At 40.5% G+C, this 23,596-nt stretch overlaps 1 long non-coding RNA gene across 7 annotated transcripts in view; it reads right to left on the reverse strand.

Moving 5' to 3' along the window:
• Positions 1 to 23,596, reverse strand: part of LOC140506244 (uncharacterized) — a 444,115-nt gene that overhangs the window by 413,966 nt on the left and 6,553 nt on the right. The gene's annotated exons all lie outside the window — the stretch shown is intronic.

The raw sequence follows: 23,596 nt of genomic DNA on the forward strand, positions 1-23,596 counted from the left end.
CATGTGTTCCCATTTAAAGAAGAACTCACTGAAATATCAGTGTATTGACCCACTCCCAATGCCCAGGTTCAGTTCCCTTCAAAGGGAAGGCATAACTATGGAGTAGAATACCTTACGACTTAGTAGGCACAACAGAGAGTCAAGAGAATTGTACTGATTATTTAAGAGCTGGTTTTCCAAATTCCCTATCTTCTGCAATTTCTGTGGGATAAATGACAGCTCTTCCCTAGCTGATAAAGCATTTGTTGCCTGGATTTCTTCTATGGGAGAAGAAATTGCACTGTGTTACCTACGTTGTGGAGATCAGTAAGTAAGCTATCTTTGGAGATTTTCCACAGAATGAACTCAGGCTGGGTAGAAAGAAGGTGATCTAGGATAGCCCCTAAGATTGGATCTGATTGATATGAGCCCAGAAGTCTCCAACCAGAAGCTATATTCATCTCACTACAAAGATAGTCATCATCCTCTCAGAGACCAATGCCAAGTAGGCAGCCTCACTTCATAGCAATACTCTAACCAAAATTCACTGAAGAAATAGCAAGCCCAAGACCGAACCTAAACTTCAGGGCTCTAAGCCTCCTGAACAGCCCAGTTTTTGCCTTGTAAAAATGTATGTCATCTGCAGCAAGATGAGATTTGTCCATAAATAAATAAATTCTACATAAGGTAGAATCAGAGAAGGTTAAAAGAAACATTTTCTAGGGATTCTTAACCTGGGATCTCTGCACTTGAGTTTTTTAAAATGTATTTTAATAACTGTTTTTCAATATAATTAATGTCTTAGTTTCCTTTGTAAGCCTATACATTTTTATTTTTAAGAATTTAAAAATAACATTCTGAGAAGGGGTTCAGAAATTTTATCAGACAAAACATAAGGGATGGAGGGTGGCAGGTGGGGAGTGGGGGGATGTTTGGTTCCATGACATGAAAGGTCAAACCCTTGATCTAGGCTAGGGCTTCTTAAACTTTTTCCACTCTGGACTCCTTTTCCCATTTAGGCAGTGTTGGTATTACGTGACCTGAGGGCATGCACAGTGCAAAGTGCACATGCTTTATGTTCAGAACCAAAACTGCAGTGAAGTTATGTGATGTACCACACGCAAGGGCTTCTGAATCTGTGATTCAGTGTTTGATTTTAAATCAATTTTTGGTCATTGCATCTTCAGAAACCTTTTACTGTTGCCAAATTTTTCGAGACCTCATATGGAGTCTTGACCCAAATTTAAGAAGCACTGATCCTAGACAAAGTTTCATGACCGAAGAGAATGGGAACATCACAGTTGAATAATTTTGCTGCTGTCTCAGAAGACTTTGAGACAAACTTCCATGGTTAAGGAAAAACCACTTGTCTTTATGTGATTGTCTCCCTCCTCCCGGTAAAAGTCAGTGCAGTACAGAAGATAATACCTGAAACTTGAGATCTGCAGTTCTGCATTCAAGTCCTATTTCTCCAGTGGTATAATCACTCAGGGCTTCATTTTTCCTGTTATCACGCTTACCCTACTTACCTCACAGGACTGCTGTGAAGATCCAACTTGATATTGTATAGAAATCATTCTTGTATTATAAAGAGGGACATAAATTTAAGCTCTAGTTAAAAAGTGCTATTGTACTATGACAAGTAAATTCGGTTAATTAGAACAGTTCCAGAATGGTTAAAGAAATGGCCCTGGTTGTGAAGTTAAAAGCATGAAGGTGAATTTTAAAACTTTGCCAAATAGCTAAATTTTTAGGGAATAACATGAGAGAAAAGAGACAGTGTAAAAAACTATCCTCGAAGCCAGGAGGACCTGAGCTCAAGGCAATGCCTCCGATACATACTGAACTACCTGATCCTTCACAACTCAATTCCTTGGTGCTGTAGGCAATTCTCAGGGACTATTGTTGTCCTTTGTCCTTTGTTTTCAAAAACGATCAATGATGCATTGGGTGATGTGATGACTCCTCTGTGAATTGGATTTAAGTGAGGCAGAGTTGCACAAAATTCAGCCTCTCTCTTTTCCAGAGTCATCAAAGTCCAATGGCAAGGCATCTTCAATGTATGACCAAGTTCTAAGAGTTCCACAGGGCCTGCTTCAGCCACCTTCGTACCTTTTGGACAAATTGTTCTGATTTGCCCATTCTACCAGGGAAAGTTTTTACATGCTTGGGGTAGACACTCCCTAACTCACTGACAGGTTTGAGGCCCATCAATTATACTCAACCTGGCTTAGTCCGCCTGCCAAGACAGTTTACATGCTACAGCTTCTTAGAGCCACAGGTAAGAGTTGAGTGCCAAATAGACAACAAAGGTGGGTGAGCAGCCCTGGAAAGGGTTCAGCAAGCCCTCATACCAGAGATACCAGTCTTTCTTGAGCATTCCATACACTCCCCTCTAAGACTATCCATTGAAGAGTAGGTGCCACCACCTTTGGTAAATGGAGTTTCCTTACCTGGAAATTCCTATACCAATAAAATCATAGTTTCAATCCTTTTTCCTAACAAAAGGCTGAAATCTCATCATCTTGCTGATTGACTCAGTTTTTGATACTCAGTTCCTTCTCAAGTCCTCCATGATTGGAGGGTAGAGGAAGAGCTGAGAACAACAAATTCTTCCCAAAGCCTTCCTTTCTGGAGGGCTAGGATCTGAACTTCCCAGGTAACCACCACTGACCATCAGCAGCTCTGCTTGGTTTTGAATCCAAGGAACTTCATGCTCAGATGATAGCACACCTGTGAAACTTGGGACCCTGAGATCCCAAGTCTTTTTAGCTCAAAATTGGGAGGTCTATGATACAGTTTCAGCAGATTAAGCGTTTGAGCTCCCTTCTAGAGATTCTCAGGCCAGATCTATACTGTCCTAATGGAATGATCCAGTTACCCAGAACTAACAAGCCCTATTTCTACTCAGTCCTCAGGACCTTACTAAGTGAAAGGTGAGTAATGAAGTTCGGGCCCAAACAATTCAGAGAATTGTAGTCATGAAGGTCTGAGTCTGATTTCTCTATGACTTATGGAAAATAGATTCTTTTTTTAATATGAAGAATTAAAAAAAATTTAAGGAAACTTGTATGAAGTAAAGTAATAAACAGCTTTTTAATTATAAAAATATATACATACATTATTTATTTATGGAGTATAGACCTGTGATTTCATTAGTGAAGGGGAACTCCTGATATGGAAATTCCCATCACTGATGCAACTATCTGTAACTTACAGTCTTAGAGAGACTGGAGCTCTGAGAGAGTAAACGGCTTGCCTATGGCAACTCTGCTAGTATTTGTCTGGAGAAGGACTTAAATCCAGATCTTTCTTACTCCAAGACTACTTCACTATGCCAGAGGACCGCTGTTATACTCCAATTGCAACTAAATAAATAAAAACAACAGCAAAGGAATGTTTGATAAATATACAGAAAAGATAAGGAGTCACCAAACAATTAGAACAATTTTGCTATTACCAAACTGACGTTAATATGTCTGTCTGCTATTGTTAACCTATAAATAACAGAGGTTTATGACTCTATTTATATACATAATAATTTACAATTACATTTTTGTTTAATGATCAATAACCTTTTAAAAATACATGTATATATTTTATTGAATTTCTATTGACAAGAATCAACAATTAACATGAGAACAAGAAGAAAGAAAATACAGCTAAATTCCAATTAGTGTGAATAATAATCCCCTGATGTACTCATAGGTATTCAAATTTGTATATTCAAACTTATAATTATGTAAAATATGGTAACTGGTTCTGTCTCAGTATAAATTATGCATTTTGAATTCAGATAATGCAACCACTTCCAGAGGATTCATTATTCACACTAATCAAAACTGAGTTGCATTCTTTCCTGGTTTGTTTTTTGATCCCATTATATAAATATTGATTCTTGTCAGTAGAAGTTAAATAAAATATGTTTTTAAAAGAATATTGATTATTTTCCTTCCTACTTTTTAGGTTAATAGTGGGATAGCAATGAGAAAAACATCCAGGGCAACTCTAAATAGATGACTATTTGTTTTGTCATTGGCCCTTTCCACCAGCCTGACCCAAGGAGGAATTCTCTTTAGAGTATGACCTTGGGACCAGAATCCGTCCTCTACATTCCTGTTTCAAATCCTACCCAACAGGACAAGGCATCAGAGGATCATGGGAACATAAAATTATAAAATAAAGAGACCACAGGGATCATCTAGCCCAACCACCTCATTTTGCACGTAGGGAGATGGGCTCAGAGAAGTTAATAATTTTCCCAAAATTATAGAGGGTAAGTAGCAGAGCTGAAATTTCAACATAAGTCCTTTGAATTATAAATCCAGTACTCTTCCCAATATGCCAGCTCCTGCTCCTGAGATCTGGAGCTGGAAAGACTTTAAAAATAATCTAGTTCAACCCCCTCATTTTATGGCTAAGGAAACTGAGAGGGAATGACTTCCCCAAAGTTAAACAGGCAGGAAGTAGCAATGCTGGGATTTGAACCTAGTGCTCTTCCGTTATGATTCTGCCTTCTTTGTAGGTTACCTGCATCACACTGAGAAATGGCAATTTATAGTGAAAAAAATCTTCTAAATCTGAGTATAAGAAATGCCAGGTCATAAGCTATGCATTTCAACTTAATGAGAAATTCCACTAGACTTTAAAATGTAACAGCTACATCTGGTTTCTTCAGTTCTAACCAAAGAGATGATCCCTCTGAGTCCCAATCCTCAAAGACATCAGGTTTTTCTGGCTGTACCTGGGCCCAACCCAGGGTTCCAGGTAAGTCTGAACAGAACTTTCTCAAGTGACCAGAACACTGAAGGCAGCTTGCCAACAAACTTCATATTCATCAGCTACAAAGCTACCATGTCACTTTGGCCAAATCATTTCTTTCTAAGGCCTCAGTCTCCTACTCTCTGAAATTACAGAGATGCACTAGATGATCTCTAAGGTCCTTTCAGTAGATAGAACCCTAAGCCTAGAGTCAGGAAGTCCCAAGTTCAAATCTAGTCTCAGACACTTACTAGCAGTGTGACCCTGGGCAAGTCACTTAAACTCTGTTTGGCTCAATTTCTTCAGTTGTAAAATGGGGGTAATAACAGCACCTATTTTTCAGGATTGTTGTAAGCATCAAATAAGGTAATATTTTTAAATTTTAACTTTAAATTTAAAAAATTTTTAAGTGCTTAGTACAGGGCCTGGCACAAAATAGGTAATTCAAAAATGCTTGTTTCCTTCCTTTCTTCTAAATTTCTGAAATTCCCTACGATTCCAGATTCTTCAGTGTCTCTTTCTGTTTCTGGATGCACTGCTCATCAATGTAGAGTGTATGCAAGAGACTTGAATTCCATGATTAGCGTTCTAGTCCTGGATCTTCTAGACAGATCTAGGTCTTGAGCCAGCCTGGACCTCAGTTGCCTTATCTGTAAAAGGAGGGTTTTGACTAGATAAGGGGTGGGGAACCTGTGGCCTCAAGGCCACATGTGGCCCTCTAAGTCCTCAAGTATGGTTCTTTAGAAGAATCCAAACTTCACAGAACAAATGCCTTTAATAAAAGGATTTGTTCTGTAAAACTTGGAATCAATTAAAAGGCTACATCCAAGGACCCAGAAGGCCACATGCCACAGGTGCCTCACTTCTGGACTAGATGATCTCCAAGTTCCAGTAGTTCTCCAATTCCAGTAGCATGTGACCTATTCTTTGGTTCCTTTCATTCTTTTTCCCTAAAAAAATTCTTGACTTTACCATCCTTTTCCCCATTCCCCACTCCCACACAGTTATATACTATTTCATATTTCCTTCCTTCTCTGATGCAGATCCAGTTTTGCCTCTTTTGTCTTACCCTATCAGGCAACTTACACATCAGTATTATATTAGCACGAACACATACATACACACCATACCAAACCACACTATATATCTTATATCTGATAGGAGAAGCAGAAACATCATGGTGTACTAGACATAGGGACTTCCAAGTCTAGAACAATTATTTTCTTCTGCCACTTACTGACTATGGGACCTGAGAGCAAGTCAGCTGTGAAATCACAATTCTGGTCCCCCCCCACACACATACACACACACATACACACATATACATACACATATAAATATGTGTGTATAAACATATGATGTATATGTGAATGCACGATATGTAGGGGTGTGTGTGTGTGTGTGTGTGTGTGTGTGTGTGTGTGTGTGTGTGTGTGTGCGTGAGTCACATCACATCCATAATGAAGTAAAACATGCGGAGTTATACTAGATGGTCTCCAAGGTTCTTACTGGCACTAACATTCCATGGCTCTAAGACTCAGATACTCAGGTTTCAAGCAGAAGTTGGAATAAATGGCCTCTAAGGTCCTGTCTACCTCTCAGATTCTATGATTCTACTTTAGCCTAAGGCAGGAAGAGGTCAGATTGCACCATACAATTGAGAGAAGGGGTAATTAATCATCGTGGCCCTTGGATTGGTAGGCAGCTAGAGGATTATGATATGGGGGTGGGGTGTTTAGGAAGGCTTTTCTTCTTTGTTTCTACTCTATCTTAGAGATCCTAGATAAATGCATCACAAGTTATCGAGCAGATATATTGGTGACCAAGAATGAGAAATCAATAGGTGATAATGAAATACATCAAAAAGGTTAACTTTCCAAATTGACAAAATAGAAAAGAGGTTACTTTGTAGATTACAAGGTGAGATCCAACAGTGAAAATAACGTGATAGCTGTAGTGAGATTCAATCACAAAAAGAGCATGACATCTGTCCTACAAGGAGAAAGTCTTCTACATCTTCTAAACTTGAAAAGTACTTTGAAAGGGTGTTCAATTACTTGACTCCTTGAACCAGTCTCTCCAGGGTTCACAGTATTTCTCTCAGCATCAAGCAAGGGTAAAACTCAGCTATCATCTGAGAGTAAAAGTAGACTCCTCATGTGGGAAAAATAAATAGGGCTGTGGAGCTATCATGCAAATCCAACAATGTGTCTGATGTCTGATTAACCATGTTTTCAACTCCACCAGAGAAGACAGAATATATTTCTTCTGCTAACAGTGCAAAAATTGCAAATCAAAGACAGTACCACTGATCATATATAGGGCAAGAACTCTGAGTTGTTGCATTTTTCCCCAGTACAGCTGCTGTGGCTTTAAACAAATCCTACATCCTTCAACTAACATTTATTAAATGAGGAGTAGTCTCACCCAGACTTTGATATACAAATGAAATCATAGTTCTAATGTACAGGCCTTTAATGTACCTTAATGTACAGTAAATGCACAGCACTAGCATATCACATAGCCAATGTCCTCAAGGCACTCATGCATACAACATACGTACAGATAAGTGTGCTATGAAGTAGATTGTGATGATGTCAAAAGATTTGTCCAGACCAACATGATATGTAAAGTGACCTTGAAGCTTATGTCTAATAGTAATATTAATAGACCAAGGGCAACACAGTCTAGTAACGTTGGGGGTACAGTGCCAAATTGTTTTCCAGAATGACTGATGGTACATCACAGCTACATCAATAGGACATTAGCATATCCATCCTCTCACAGCTGTTATTGTACAGGTATTTCAGTTATGTCTGGTTTTTTTTCATTCATTCATTTACCTATCACATGCCATAGTTGACTGCTTCCTTCAAAAAGCCTATGTATGCTGCACTGCAGAGGAATATATAATAACCTCTCCAACTACCAGACCCCCCTTTCATGCTTTTTACCTGAGGGTTTAACTAGGCTTTTTAAAATAATAGTTTATCTTTTCTTGACTTTTGTTTTTGTTTGGGGCCACATAATCAATCTTCAAATGATGCTGTTTTATTGTGAATTTCACTTCCTTACTCCAAAAGCTACCAAAATACCTCTAACAGTTATTGAAATGTGCTCTTTTAAGAGCTACAACTTCTGTGTGTTTCTTTGGAGTATTACACATTCCCTTCCCCCTATTATTATTATATTATTGTGGTTGTTCAGTCATTCAGTCATGTCTAACCCTTCATGACCTCTTAGAGCATAACATTCCTGGTCCTTCTTTCTTCCACTATTTCTCAAAATCTGTACAGGTTTATATTTGTTATTTCCATGATACTATCTATCTCTCTCATTGCCTACCATCCCCTTCCCCTTCTGTCTTCAATCTTTCCTGACATCAGGGTTTTTTCCAATGAAATATGTCTTCTCATTATGTGGACAAAACATTTACGCTTCAGCTTTGGTGTTTGACCTTCCATTGAACAGCCTGAAAGAATTTCTTCAAGTATTGATGGATTTGATCTCCTCACTGTCCAACGGACTCCCAAAAGTCTTTTTTGGTACCATAATTCAAAAGTGTCAGTTCTGCAGCACTCAGCTTTCCTTATAGTCCAACTCTCACATCCACATGTTGCTACTAGAAAAACCATAGCTTTGACTATACAGACTTTTGTCATCAAGGTGATATCTCTGTTTTTTAGTATACTGTCCAGATTTGCCATCCAAGGAGCAAGCATCTTTTAGTTTCATGACTGAAGTTGCTATCTGCAGTGATCTTTGAGCCCAAGAACATAAAATCTGACACTGCTTCCATTTCTTCTTCCTCTATTTGCCAGGAAGTAATGGGACCAGTTACTAAGATCTTAGGGTTGTGTGTGTGTGTGCGTGTGTGTTTTTTATGTTTCAAGCCAGCTTTTACATTCTTGTCTTTCACCTTCCTCAAGAGGCTTCTTAATTCCTCTTCACTTTTTGCCATCAAAGCGGTATCATATGCATATCTGAAATTGTTGAGATTTCTCTTAGAAATCTTCATTCCAGCTTTTGATTCATCCAGCCTGGCATTTCTTTCAATGCACTCTGCATATAACTTAAATAAATAAATATAATATACATCATTGTCATACTCTTTTTCCAATCTTACACTAGTCAGTTATTCCATGTTCAGTTCTAGTTGCTGCTTCTTGAGTTATATACAGTTTCCTTAGGAGGCAAGTAAGATGACCTGATACTCTCATCTTTTTAAGGACTTGCCACATTTTGTTGTGGTTTACACAGTCAACAGCTTTAGTGTAGTCAATGGAACAGAAGCAGATGTTTTTCTGGAACTTCCTTGCTTTCTCCATAATCTAGCAAATATTGTCAATTTGGTCTTTAGTTCCTCTTCCTCTTTGAAAACCAGCCTATTCTTGGTTTACATATTGCTGAAGCCTAGCTTGCAGAATCCTTTTTTTTTGGTAGGGGGGGAAAGATAAGGGTGGGAATGACAATCAGGGTTAAGTGACTTGCCCAAGGTCACAGTAAGTGTCTGAGACCAGATTTGAACTCAGACCCTCCTAACTCCAGGACTAGTGGTCTATTCATTGAACGACCTAGCTACCCCAAACTTGCAGAATTTTACACATAACCTTGCTGGTGTGTAAAATGATTTTAATTGTTCAATAATTTGAGCATTCCTTGGCATTGCCCTCAAAGTAAACTGATCTTTTCCAATCCAGTGTCCACTGTTGTGTTATCCAAATTTACTGACATAATTGAGTTCAGCATTTTTACAGCATCATCTTTTAATGTTTTAAATAGTTGAGCTGGAAATTCCATCATCTCCATCAGCCTCATTGTTAGCAATGCTTCCTAAAGCCCACTTGATTTCATTTTCCAGATGGTCTGGCTCTAGATCTGTAACCACACCATCATGGTGATCAGTGATGTTAAGCTCTTTCTTGTATATTTCTTTTGTGTATTTTTGCTATCTCATCTTAATCTCTTCTGCTTCCGTTAAATTTTTGCATTTTTGTCTTTTACCATACCCTTTTTTTTTTTTTTACATGAAACTTTCCACTGCCTATCATTCCTGCTCTCTCACTAATCTTTAATCTCCCAGGTCTACTAGCAGTTTGCCTATAAACATACTTGTCTTCCCCATTCACAAAACTATTGACTTTATCACTCTATCACCACTATGAAGCATTCTCTATCTCTCTACCCTTTTGTGGCTAAACTCCTTGAGAAAGCCAAAATTCGTGCCTCCACTTCCTTACCTCTCACTTTCTTCTTTAAAAATATAATTTCTGATTTCATCATTCAACTGAAACTGCTTGCTCTAAAGTTATCAAGGATCTCTTAATTGCCAAATTTAATAGCCTTTTCTCTACTGTCATCTTTCTTCTTGACTTTCCTGCAACCTTTAAAATTGTTTATCACTCTCTTCTCCTTTGATTCCCCTCTTGAGTTTGGCATGACTGCTCTGCTCTGGTTCTCCTCCTGCTTGTCTGACTACTCCCTTTCAGTCTCTTTTGCTAGATCCTCATGCAGGTCTTGCCCACTAAAGAAGTGAGTCCTCCAGAGTTCTATTCTGGGCCTCTTACTATGCTATTTCTCTTAAGGGTCTCCTCAATTCCTACGGATTCAATTATCATCTCTATGGAGATGATTCTCAGGTCTGTTTGTTCATCCCTACCCTCTCTCCTCACCTCCAGTTTCACATCTCCAACTGCTTATTGAACATCTCAAATTAGATGTGCTATAGACATCTTAAACTCAACATTTCCAAACTCTAACTCTTAATCTTTAACCTCAAACATTCCCTTCTTCCTAATTTCCCTCTTTTTGTTGAGGGTACCATCATTCTCCCAGTCACCCAGGCTCAAAACCTAGATCTCATTCTCAACTCCTCACTCTCTCATCTGCTCCCATAACCAATAGGTTGCCAAGGCTGATCAATTCTGCCTTTATAACATGTTTTTTTCAAATTTATTTTACTTTTAATTTATGGAATAAAACAGGCATTTCCATAACATATCATAATAAAAAAAGATGCTTGCACACGAAAATGCAAATCTATTATATATAACTTGCTATTACTTTTAAATATATAATAAAGTTGTCATGTAAATTTTTTTCCCTTTTTTCTTCCCTCCCCCCCATGATCACCATTAGACCCAAATAGGCATATAAATGTAAAATTATTCTATACATACTTCAATTTCTTTCTTTGGATGCAAATTGCATCTTTCTTCATATGTCCTTTATTTTGTGTATTTGTCAAAATGACTTAGCTGTTCAAAGTCGTTCTTAAAACAACATTGCTGTTTCTGTCTGCAGTGTTCACTTGGCTCTGCTCACTTGGCTCTTCACCACTTCCTGCAAGTCTTCCCATGCTTTTCTAAGATCCCCGAGCTCATCATTTCTTATAGTACAGTAGTATTCCATCACAGCAATACACCACAACTTGCTCAGTCATTACCGAGTTGATGGGTACCCCTGCAATAATTATCCATCTTTCATATATAACCCCTTCTCTCTTCCACCACTACAATTACTCACCTTAGTGCAGACCCTTATCACCTCACACTTGAACTAATAACTCACTGGTGGTTCTCTGCTGTAAGTTTCTTCCCACTCTAGTCCATCCTCCACTGAGTTACAAAATTTATCTTCCTAAAGCACAAGTCTGATCATGTCACTTCTTCCCCATTCAATAAACTACATTGGCTCCCTCAACCAGCAGGATCAAATATAAAATCCTCTGCTTGGCTTTTAAAATCCTTCATAACCAGCCCTCTGCTACCTTTTCAGTTTTCTTGCATCTGACTCCTCTCCACATTCTCTCTGATCCAGTGACACTGGCCTCCTGGCTGTCCCTGGCACATGACACTCCATCTCTCAATTTCATGCCTTTCCACCGATGGCCTTCCCTCATCTCCACCTCCTGCTCCCTTCGTGTCTCAGCCTTCTAGAAAAAAAACCTTTCTTCATCTCCCTTAATTCTAGTGTCTTTTCCCTCTGCTGACTATCTCTAATTTATCCTATAAATATATTATTGTCATATAGTTTTATGTTGTCTCCCCTGCTACTCAAGAATAAGATGTGTTTTTTGTTTCTTTTGTCATTCTTTGTATCTCCAGAACTTACAGCACAGTGCCTGACACATAGTAGGCACTTAGCAAATGCTTGTTGAGTTGACTTCATGACTTGGTTAGAATTCCCACCTTCATGAGTGTCTCTCATACACTTCACTAATCATTGCTCTAGAGAGAAAGAGTCTGAACTACAGCCAGGAACTTCTTGGCCTTAATAATAAACAATATCCAGGAAAAAGTTGTAGTTTGAAAAGTCTTAAATTCCCAGCAATTATGTGAAGTCACAGTATCTTTTGGACTGGCAAGGTTATGGGTCTGAATGATGCACTAGTCCATTTCTAGTAATGGTACTCACCCACACCCCGTACCTGAGGATCAGAAAATTCCTGTAGGAATATTAATTATATCATCACTGAGATAGCAGAAAGGCTTGAAAAGTCATGTGCCTCCACCCTCGGCGCAGCTATGAACTAATTCCCTAGACAAACACCATGACTTGAACACTTCAAAGTTTTACCCAGCCCATCAGTTGGCAACAATGGCCAGGCAGGTCAGGTTGTGGCAGGTAGAACATTGTTATGGCAAAGTAGTATGGCCATTGGAGCTAGGAAATACTTTTCCATTGCGTCTATAGGTGTTTACCATGTGTTTGGGGCTTTCCTCCTGGGGCAGTAGTTTGTGTGCTGGGATGTGCTGCCAAATTTTCCAACTGAGTTAATGAATCTGGGACAGGCAGACTGTCTTTCCAACCATACCCACCGAGTTATTCTTTCTCCCTTTGGGTGAGTGCATGAATCTCAGATTATGGGACCTTAACCATGTATCATATCCCACAGATCTTGATAGCTCTATCATCTTCTTTACGACTCTTTGTGTCAGAACATCAGGTATACTTTATTCCCCCTACTGTGAGGCCTGGTAAAGGGTTGCCTTCAGCACTATCACATTTCTGCCCCTCTGCAAGTTTGTTCCAGAGAATTACTTCAGACACCTTCAACTACATGCCTTTCTTCTGTGCCAAACCTATTGTTCTCCACAACCTGCTATGCATTTATAGCTGCCCTTCCCACTTCATATCCCATTCAAATACCTCTTTATTAGACAATCAAGTCTCTAGAGAAATACATTCTTCCCAGGCTTTATCAAGTACAATCTAATTTTGGTCAAAAGCACCCAAAGGAACAGGAAAGGGGACCATTTCCTCCTCCCCCAGCCTACCCTTCCTACTCATGTCTCAGAGAGATTGTCCCTTCCCCCTCCCCTACAACCTTCCTACCATTACCCTCTTCCTCTCACTCCTCCTACCTGGGGGCTAGTCCTTCCTATTCCTGAGGAAGAAGTCCAAAGTACCGCTTCAATCTACTCTGACCTTCCTGCTCCCTCATCCCTTCTAAACCATTGTAGGCTTTACCCTTCCAGCTACCCATCTGTTGGCTAAATAGGGTCATTCATACTGTTTTCATGAGAAGGCAGTCACCAACTAATCCAACGTACCCATCCTGGTAAGATGGAAGATCATGAGGCCTTACCGCCTGCCCAGTCACTGTACTCTAAGGATTACCAGGCCTTACCTTATGGCCAGGTACTACATTCTCCAGACCCCAAACATGCCATTTGACCTCTTGATGAACCCTAAAGATCTTTGCGCCTTTCCATCCACCCTAAAGATGAACTTTCTTTTCATTGTTATCTCCCACAATTAGAATGTGAGTTCCTAGAAAGAGATAGTCTCAATTTTCTACTTATGTCCCCAGGGTTTGGCATATACTAAGTATATAATTAATGTTTGGGTTTTTTTTTAATTCAGTTATCTACCTTAAGCCAAGGAGCTATGAAGATGCCCCTATCTAAAAAAAAATCCCCAATGATAGAGGATTGAGCTCAATATTAGAGAACCAGATTCATGGCTCTGAGACCAAATCTGTGGGACACCATCTCCACTAAAATCTCCTATGAGATGGACCCTAGGTCCTGGCTCTCAAGCATGAAAGGGCCATAAAAGACATCAAGAAGGTTGGTGGGGAGCAAGGGAATACTTTGCATGATTTCTTTAATATTTGCATGAGTTCCTGACTGCCTTCCCCCCAAGTACAATAGCCAGGTCCATACAGTATCTCTAGACTATCTACCACCCTAGTCATTTCCACAAATGCCTGTCTCCTAATCACCACATACTCAGGTATTACCTTTCAATAAAGAAGCATTACCCCTTCTTCCTCCCTTCCCCATCTAATTTTACTTTCACATTCTTTACCTCCTGAAGGTCTCAACACATTTCCACTAAGATAGTGAGTTGGACAAGAAAGCTCCTGGCTGCCCCCTTCTCCAGATTATCCTGTTGATTTCTGGTAGGTTCCCTCTCCCTGAGCTGCTGAGAAGTGAACCACACCCCCTTCTTATTCCCAACTAAGTATACTTCCCAGTTCTGATTCACCCTACTGAAGCTAGTATTAGATTCACTACACCCACAACGAAAATTTTTGATCTGAGATCTGCCGTGATAGTCCAGGCCACTCACAGTTAAGGTCCAGTTGCATTCACACTGGGTTTTCTCTGACTTCCAATTTTGTTGCAAAACCATGAGGAGTCTCATTCATGTTTTCAGCTCATTAGAATTCAATACCATTCAGTCTAAAGTCTTTGGCCCCATGTGGCCTGCTAAAGGATGCCACAGATTCCCACCTGTTTGTCTCCTGAAAATCTCTCATCAAAACATCTCAACCTTGAATGGTTTGTAACCTCTGAAATTCTTTCAACATATTCAATTAAGGATTTCTTTCCTTATCTTGTCCCCAGTATCAAGGATATTGTATCCGTCTTTCTCTGAATGCACTCCAAGACTCTCTGGAACTCAGGTTTCAATAATGAATACTCCCTAACAAGGAACTCCCCTCCTCCACTTGCAGTGTCACCCAGTTACTCCCTTATCCTTGATTCTCCCTAGTGTCTCTTAGTTTGCTCAGTAAGTAACCAAGCTGCCGAGCTATCAGAAAAGCCAGTTCACACTGACCAAGAGATCTCAACCTCAAGGTAGTATAGTGGGAAGAGGACTAGGTTAGGAGTTAAAGTTAGGTTCAAATTTCAGTTCTACTTATTAGCTATATGAATATCCCATTCACTTGCATGTCATGGCATCACCTCCCTGAGGTCATGGTCCTTTTCAAGAAGAAAGGACAAACAACCCAATGAGTTAGACTGGGGCAGTGAGGTGGTGCAGTAAACAGAGCACTGGACTTGGACTCAGGAGGACCTGAGTTCAAATCCAGCCTCAGAAACTTTACACTTATTAGCTGTGTGACCTTGGGGGAGTCACCTAACCCCAATTGCCTTGCCTTTCTCCCTTCAAGAAAAAAAAACAAAAAATGAGTTAGACTAGACAATCTTGAAGGTCCCTTTGAGCTTAAGGTCCTGTGTTATGTGATCCTCCCTATGCCCTGTAAAATAGATAAGGACATTATATAGTACAGGTTCTAGAGGAGGTAGAATCTTTAATGGGGCTTGTGGGGACTCCCCAACCTATATCTATGAATGTTTTTTAAAAATATTTCAGTAAATTCGAGTCAGGTTTTCTTAATCTAGGGTCAATGAACTTGGGTTTTTAAAAAATATTTTTACAACTGTATTTCAATACAATTTATTTCCTTTACAATTTTGTGCATTTAAAACAATTATTCTGAGAAGGGGTCCAGGGGTTTCATCAGTCTGACAAAAGGGCCCATGGCACACTAAAAGAGTGAGAATCTCTGAGCTAGAGGGATGGTCGGTGTCAACTAAAATGTCACTGGTAGTTCTTGGGACATCATGGCAAAGACAGTTACTACCTACAGCTCCCATCATTGCTTTCTCCAGGGTAACCAGGGGGTCCAGGACCCTTTGGAGTGCTAAATCTGCCACAAAGATGTATAAGCCTCAAGGAAACCCAGACATACCACATGAACTCATGTCTGCCTTTCCTAGAGAGGTATAGTATGCAGGGCCAAGGACACTGTCACCAACAGAGACAGGAAAACCCCAGGGGATATCCAGATCAATAGAGCTGGGCGGCTGCAAGCTTCTTACAAACCTTAGTTGCTGTTTCAGGCTACATGATGACTTTCAAAAGTCTGACCAGAGTATACCAGCACTTAAAACCATTAAAATGTGATTGAAATAGCTTGGTGTAGTCCCTAATGCTTATCTTTGGTCTATATAGCAGGCTCATGGGGCAAAGCATTTCTATTTCAATATTTCCCATTAGTGCTCAAAAAACAAAAAAAGAGTTCATTTTGGTGTCTGAGGAGAGGTAAGCATCTGGGGACATTTGACACAGGCAGATGTCTCAGCTATAGCACCACAAGGGACCTGGACCTAACTAACTTGGGCCAATCAGGGTCTTATCTCCCTGAAGTATACAGAAATGGAAGTGTATGCTTATTTCCCTTGGCCAGTCACCCATCCCAAGCAGTTACTCCCTGAGTTCTACAACTATAACTTCTTTTTGTGGCAAAGAACTGGATACCAAGTGGATGCCCATCAACTGGAGAAAGGTTGAACAAATTGTGCCATATGAGTGTTATACTACTATGCCACAGGAAATACAGAGATGGTTCCAGGGAAACCTGGGAAGACTTTCATAGCTTCTCTTTCCTAGAACCCACTTCCTGACATCTCAAATCCTGCTTCCTCCTTGAAATTAGGGGGTTCAGGTATATTTCCATTCCTCTATATCATGTGAATAATTTCAACAAAAGTATAAGAAACCCTAATTATGATTCTCCAGTGCAAATTATGGTCTGTACTTTGAGTATGAAATCCCAGGTTATCTAGACTTCCAGTGCTGTAGGGGCTGAGCTCTAGATGAAAAAGTGAAGCTTATGTGGAAAGGTAGGAACAGTAGAAATTGCCACATAGGGGTCTGTCTCAGATCCCCACGGCACAGCCATTCTGGTCAGGTCGGATTTATTTTTTTTAATATGGAATCCCTTAATAATCTCACTTGTCTTATTAATGCAGGCATTTCTATCCCTCCCTCTACAGAAAACCATTGCTAAGTCCCTTCCTTCAGATTAAGCTCAGAAGTTGGAATTGATATCCCTTGTCAATCCACATAACAACAAGAATGCAGTTCCAGGGTCACTAAAGATAAAAGGCTGCTCTTTCCATCAATCTTCCCTCTACCAAATAATTGAATAACTCAGAGTTCACCTACTGTATGGATATTATATCTACAACTGTTGCTGCTCTATTCCCTGTGATCCAGAACTGATGTCTTCCAAGGTGTCTATAACCCCTTTTCCCTTGCTACCTCTCTGTACATTTTTATTTACTGTCCAATCCTACCATCCTTCCCTCTCCCAGTCCTAATCCTAACCCTAACCCTAAATGTGTGCACACTTTTACTTCTGCTGTGCCCTCTGGAATCCTCGCTCCATTATTAACAAATTCCATATATCCAAGGTCTTTTCCTCTCATCCTTTTTCCATCTTGTGCTCCTGGAAACCTGTCTTTCTCCATATAAAACCTATCCCCAACCACATTAGGACCACAGGATCATAGGCTTAGAGCTAAAAGAGACTTCCAAGACCATCTAGTCCAACTCTCTAATTTTGAAAATAAAGAAACTGAGGCCCAGGGAATTTTAATAACACACCCAAGATCACACAAGTAGTACATACCAGAAATGGCATTTAAACACTGGCTCTCTGACTCTAGAAGCATTATTTTTTGTTTTTGTCATTTAATTTCATTTTTCTCAATTAGAAATTCACATTTTCCAAAAAACAAAAACCTTATAATGAATGTGCACAGTCAAGAAAAACAAATTGCCATATTGACCATTTCTAAAAGTAGATATCTCATTTTGCAGATAGAGTCCGTCTCCTCGCTATCAGGTTGTGGGAAGCATGCTTCATTATTGGTCCTTGTTGACCATTATATTGATCAGGATTCTCAAGTCTTACAAAGTTGTTTTTCTTTACAATTTTGCTGTATCAATGGTTTTCCTGGTTCTGCTCTCTTCACTCTGGCATCAATTCAAATAAGTCTTCCTAGGTTTTTTTGAAATCATCCTTATCATAATCTCTTATGGCACAATAATATTTCATTACATTCATGTGGCATAAATCGTTGAGCCATTCCCCAAATGATATCCATCCTCTTGGTTTCCAGTTCTTTGCCACCACACAAAGAGCTGCTATGAATATTTTTGTACATAGGGCTCCCTTTCCTCCTTTGTTGATCTCTTTGAGGGACATGGTATCAGAGCCAAGTGTTATTCTTGTGGAACCACAATGCCTCCAATTTATAAAGGCTGCTCTTTCTCTCCTGTCCTTTGACACTCCAGGCTAGGAGTGTTGTCTTCTCCTTGCTTCCCCTTGCTACTTCCAGACCCTTTCTCTCCCATCATCAACCCACAGGTTCTCCTCCTTTGATGTGCACTCCCCATCCATCTCTATTACACTCTCCAGAACCCTGTCATTGTCATTTTCTAGTCTTCCAGGTCACTCTCCTTGCTTTATCAAGGAAGTTGGATGGTTTATGGTCTTTCTCTTTGTTCTAAATCCTGTCCTCATGCTTGGGGACTTCAATACTCATATTGATATCTCCTCAAATACCATCCTTGCCAATTAATCAACCTCCTCAACTCTTATGACCTGTGTCTCCAGTCACTAGCAGGGGCAACCCATTTGATGACTAACCAGCAACAAACAATAACATATAAATGCAGAGTATAAAATATAAATGAGGTTAAAGGCAAAGAAGGGAGGGGGATAGTAGTTCCCTGATACTGGGTTATTGTGGTTCAGTCTTGTCAGATTCTTCCTGACCCCATTTGGGGTTTTCTTGGAGTGATTTGCCATTTCCTTCCCCAGCTCATTTTACAGATGAGGAAACTGAGGCAAAAAGGGTTAAGTGACTTCCCCAGGATCATACAGCTGGTATCTGAGGTCAGATCTGAACTCAGGAAGATGCATCTTCCTGACTGTAGGTCCAGAGCTCTGTCTATTGTACTACCTAGTTTTCTTTGATTTACATAGTGATAGAGGAAGGGGTCAAACAACCAAGAAGTAACTGCCATACCTTCCCCAAATCATGTACTGAAAGGATTTCTATGTTATGAAAAAGCCTGAATCAAAAATAAACATGGAGAATGGGAAAAACAACACCAAAAACACCAAACTGCTGCTGACCTTCCCCAGCCCTTCCAAGCATGAAGCCCTGCTTTCTTCCTGGAATCTTTAGAGGGCCTACTGGCCAGCTGTTCCTCATCTCCCCTCAGTACAAAACAGGAGGAAGTAAGTTAAAAATATCAGCAGGAGAAATAATCTCAGTCAATATAAAGGAAGAATTTCCTGACCCTGTGAACTGTAAGTCATGGGAGCACGCTAGTGAAAGAAAGACTGTTGAATCAGCTTCTTTGGATAGCTGTAAAAATAGGAAACACCAAGGTTAGTGAAACAACTCTACTCTAGTGGGTCTAGAGTAGACCCTTCATTACCTTCATACGTAGTCTAACTTTTTGGTTCAATCTGTGATTTCACTGATGGAGAGAATTCCCTATGAGGAAATCTACAAAGTCCAGCAACTTTCCTGCTCTGGGAGATTCAGACGTTCAGAGCTAGAAGGTATCTTTGAGGTCATTGAATCCAACCCCATTTTACAAATAAGGAAAATCTGTCACATAGCTAATATCTAAAGACAGGATTCATGGGTATTCTGACTCCCCACCCAGTGCTCTATCCACCACACCAGAGAGACTTAGCATCGGTCACATTGACAATATTTGTCAGAGGCAATACCAGAACCCACACGTGTACTATTCAACAAATCTCCCATCTCAGTGCTCGTCTTTACTGACCTCTCTGCTGTTATTGACTTGCTGGCCACCAGCTACGTCAAGAGGCTGTCTCTTCCCTTGGCTTCTCAAACATCCCACCACCTTGACTCTCCTCCCAGCTCCCCTTCTCTGATTCCTTCATCGCTACCACATCTACTTCCTAACCCCTTCAAGTTGGTATTCCCCAGTGTTCTATCCTTGGCTTTCTCCTATTCTCCCTTGAAAGTCTCCCTTACTATAGACATCTACATATATGTATGTGTAGATCAGTGTATTATGTATGTATATATGTGCATATGTATCTGCATATGTGTTTGTGTGTATGTGTGTGCATATATACATACATGTGTGTGCATCCTTACTTAACTATGGACAAGGGGGAGGGTGACAAGGAAGGGGAGGGAAAAGAACAAAGTAAGGAGTACATGGCAGAAAACAAAAGAAAACTCACAAGGAAGCAAAAACACAGTTCTGAACACACACAGTGTGGAGTATTTATTATATAGGCTTTCTTGAAATGGAAATTTATTGCTGTATATTTTGAATCCTCTCTTCCATTCTGCTGTACCTATGACAATGCTTTTTTTCTTTTCTTATTTTTCTTATTTTGCATTTAAGTTTATAATATGTTTCTTTTTCCTTTCTTATTGTGTACTTGAGCTTTAGTATTTAAGCTCAAAATAATTTTAAAAAAAGAAACTCTCCTTTAGAAATTTTGCTCATTCCCACAAATTCAATCATTATTACATCTGTCATCAGATGCTTCCCATGTCTGCCTGGCTAAAAGCCCTGACCTCTCTCTCCCATGCTTCAACCTCACATTACAAACTGGCCTCAGATACACAATAGCTGTGCGTCCCTGGCAAGTCACTTAACCTCTGCCTGCCTGTTTCCTCAATTGTAAAATGGGGAGAATAACAATGTGTACCTGTTCTGAGGATCAAGTGAGATATTTTTAAAGTGCTTAGCACAGTACTTGGCACATAGAAAGTACTTAATATGTGTGTTAATATATAAAGTTATAAATAAATAAAAGTTCCTTTATTAATGAGCTCTTCCTCTGTGGAACATCTCTTCCACCTGGAGGAGATATTAACAATTACCTCAAATTCACTATTTATCATCTTCAGTTTATTATTTTCCCCCCAGATCTGTTGCCTTTCTGACTTCCTCTTTCTATCCATATGATACAATCCAGGAACAATTGAGCTTGGCAAGTAGTTCATTAGAATAAGAAGTTACCAAATGGGAAGATCATCTCCTCTCCGGCTCCCACTGCCACATCCCGGCTGAACTCCTGGCCCCCTCCTGATCCCTATCCCCAAGCAGTCTCCTCTCCAGCTGCAAATATATTTTCTCATGAAGGCATGTGTCCTGAGTTCTCTCCCCAAGATCTCTTCTTAACCAACACCTCCCCTCACTGAATTTGCCTTGATTTTTTTTGCCTAATTTGCCTAAGAAGCTAGAACTGACAGTTAGGGCAGCCTCTGGATCTATGGTTTCATCAGTGTAGGTACATCTTCCCCTATGAGATAGACCACAACCCCTCCACACACTTGGTAGATGGTCTTCAAGGCCTTGTTTGGTCCAAAAAACCCCAACAACACCCTGTAGCCACCCTGGTAATGAGCTTCTCAAACTTAGCTAAGCCAGTCTTGAAATACAGAAATGAAGTATGTCCCTAGAGCCATACCAGAAGTCTTTCTGCTATCACAGTTTTTCATTCTGTTGGCATAGCCTTTAATAGCCCAGGTCATCTCCCTACCATGATGAGGTTTTGATACCTTAGATTCCTGGGAGAAATAACATGTTTCAATAACAGAGGCAGTTATTGGTGAAAGTCTATCTGTAACTTCTCCATTGTATGCACCCTATCTTCTCTTACTCTTGCCTTTCCTCTACTTTCATTTCTTCCTCAGTTTCCTCCTCTGTAAAATCAGGAGGTTGGTTAGACAGCCTCTAGGAACCCTTCTAGCTCTAGACCTATGATCCTATAGCTTCCCTTTTCTTTCCATCTTTTTTTCCTCATTCTACTGCTTCCCCTGTCCATTCCTAAGGCCTTCCAATGGCCACCAAGGATATTACTTGGTCCTGCTGTTTGCCCTCAAGTCTAAGGTGGTTGCTGGGCCTTACTTACACAGCCCAACTCTCCAACGAATGTGCCATCTCAGCAGTCTGCCTGTGTTGCTAGGGCCTCCACTCTCCCCTATGACTACTGCTTCTCCAACAATAAGCCAATTAGCTCCCCTAGAGCTTCCCCAGCTAGTAGGTTAATTGGCTTCAGCGACAGAAATGGAAAGCAAAATGCCCAATGTTAAATTGACTAGCTTCCTAAAACAATTCCCAGTGGCTTCCCACCCTTCTCTATCACAGCCTCCAATAGACAAGTCAGAGGCCTGGGCTTAGAGATGAGGGATGGTCTCTCATTAGCTCCTTTCACCTAAGCACCATGAAATGCTCCTGGCCCCTTTCTCCTCTCCATTCACTCTCAAACTCTTTCAGGGCACAAAGTAGATTCAGCAGGGGACTACCAAAAATTCAGTCAAGTGGTTCGTGCTTTTTTCATTCAACAAGCTCATATCCCTTTTTATATCCTGTTTCTTATCAATGGTTGAAACATTTCCTCTATTTTCGACTGTCTGGCACGTAGGAGGAACGTAACAAAGGTTTGTTGGCTGATTCATTGATTGAGATACTTTAGGGAGAAATTTGAAGGCATGGGGTGGGAGGGAGAGGAAAAAGAGAGGAAAGAGAGGGAAGAAGAGGGAGGGAAGGGAGGAAGGGGGAGGAGAAAGAATGGAGGGAGAAGAGGTAAAAGAGCAGAGGAAGAGGAGGGATGGGGAGAGGAAAAAGGAAGAAGGGAATAGCCATGAGAATCTCTCCAGGACTTTTTATGTAATTAAAAAAAAAAACCCAGAACATTCTAACGTGCTGTTTCATCAAACTCCCTCATTTCAAGGAACCAAATAAAATCCATTATTCCCTCTCATACTTACAAGCCAAAGTTCCCTGAGTAATATCTGCCCTGTTATTTCATTCTAAATAATATTGATCTTTCTACTGGCTCAGCCTCCAAAACGCCTTACAGAGTGCCAATAGCTTTGCAATAGAAGCCTTTTATTAATGGACTCCCCACAGCTTCATTTTGTTTAGATAAGTCAAAAACCAGGGAGGGAAACCGTTGACAAACTTTTATTTGCACCAAAAGTCAGACCACCTGTGGCTACAGCAGCACACCAGGCTGTAAACAAACTCCAGCCAGATGCTGGGGGCCCGGGGAGGAGATCTGAGTCACAGAGGGCCAGTGCACGGAGCAGGATGTGGAGCTGGCTGACATGAGGCTGCACCCGGAACACCTCTCACTGGGCAGCTTTGCTTCCGAGAGGAGATTCATGCCACCTGGAGGCCCGTGAGAACTGACGCAGAGGCGGCTCACCAAGGACCGTCCCACCACTGGGAAAGTTTACAGTGGGCATCTGCAGAGGGAGTCAGCTTTGGGGTGCCTGGATTTTCCCTTGGCAAGACAAATCAAGATATGCCTAGAGGCTTGTGGGCTGAACCCTCTAGTAAGCTTCATGTCTCCCCTCCCGGAAAAGTAGGTATTAAGTCTGGAACAACCTTTGAGAAAGGTCTTAAGTCACCTTAGGGAATGGATTCTCCTACAAATAGGTTATAAATTTAGAACTGGATCTTAGAGCCCATTAAGCTCTGTTCATTCTACTGATAAGGAAACTGAGGCACAGAGAGGTTAAGTGAGTTGCCTGTGGTCAAAACAAGCTTTTGTGATTCTGACTCCACTACTCTATCCACTATACCACACTGCCTCTCATTCAGGCCTGTGATTATGAAGCACTCTCACAGGAACTGGTGAATGAGCCAGTCAGAATGAAAACCCCGACATTACTAGGCTGTGACCACCTTGAGGACGGCTGATGAAAGCAAAGAACAAAAACGCCTAGGCCCCCTCAGCAGCTAGAGT

Source organism: Notamacropus eugenii, chromosome 5 (assembly GCF_028372415.1).
Source record: "Notamacropus eugenii isolate mMacEug1 chromosome 5, mMacEug1.pri_v2, whole genome shotgun sequence".
Classification (NCBI taxonomy): Eukaryota; Metazoa; Chordata; class Mammalia; order Diprotodontia; family Macropodidae; genus Notamacropus; species Notamacropus eugenii.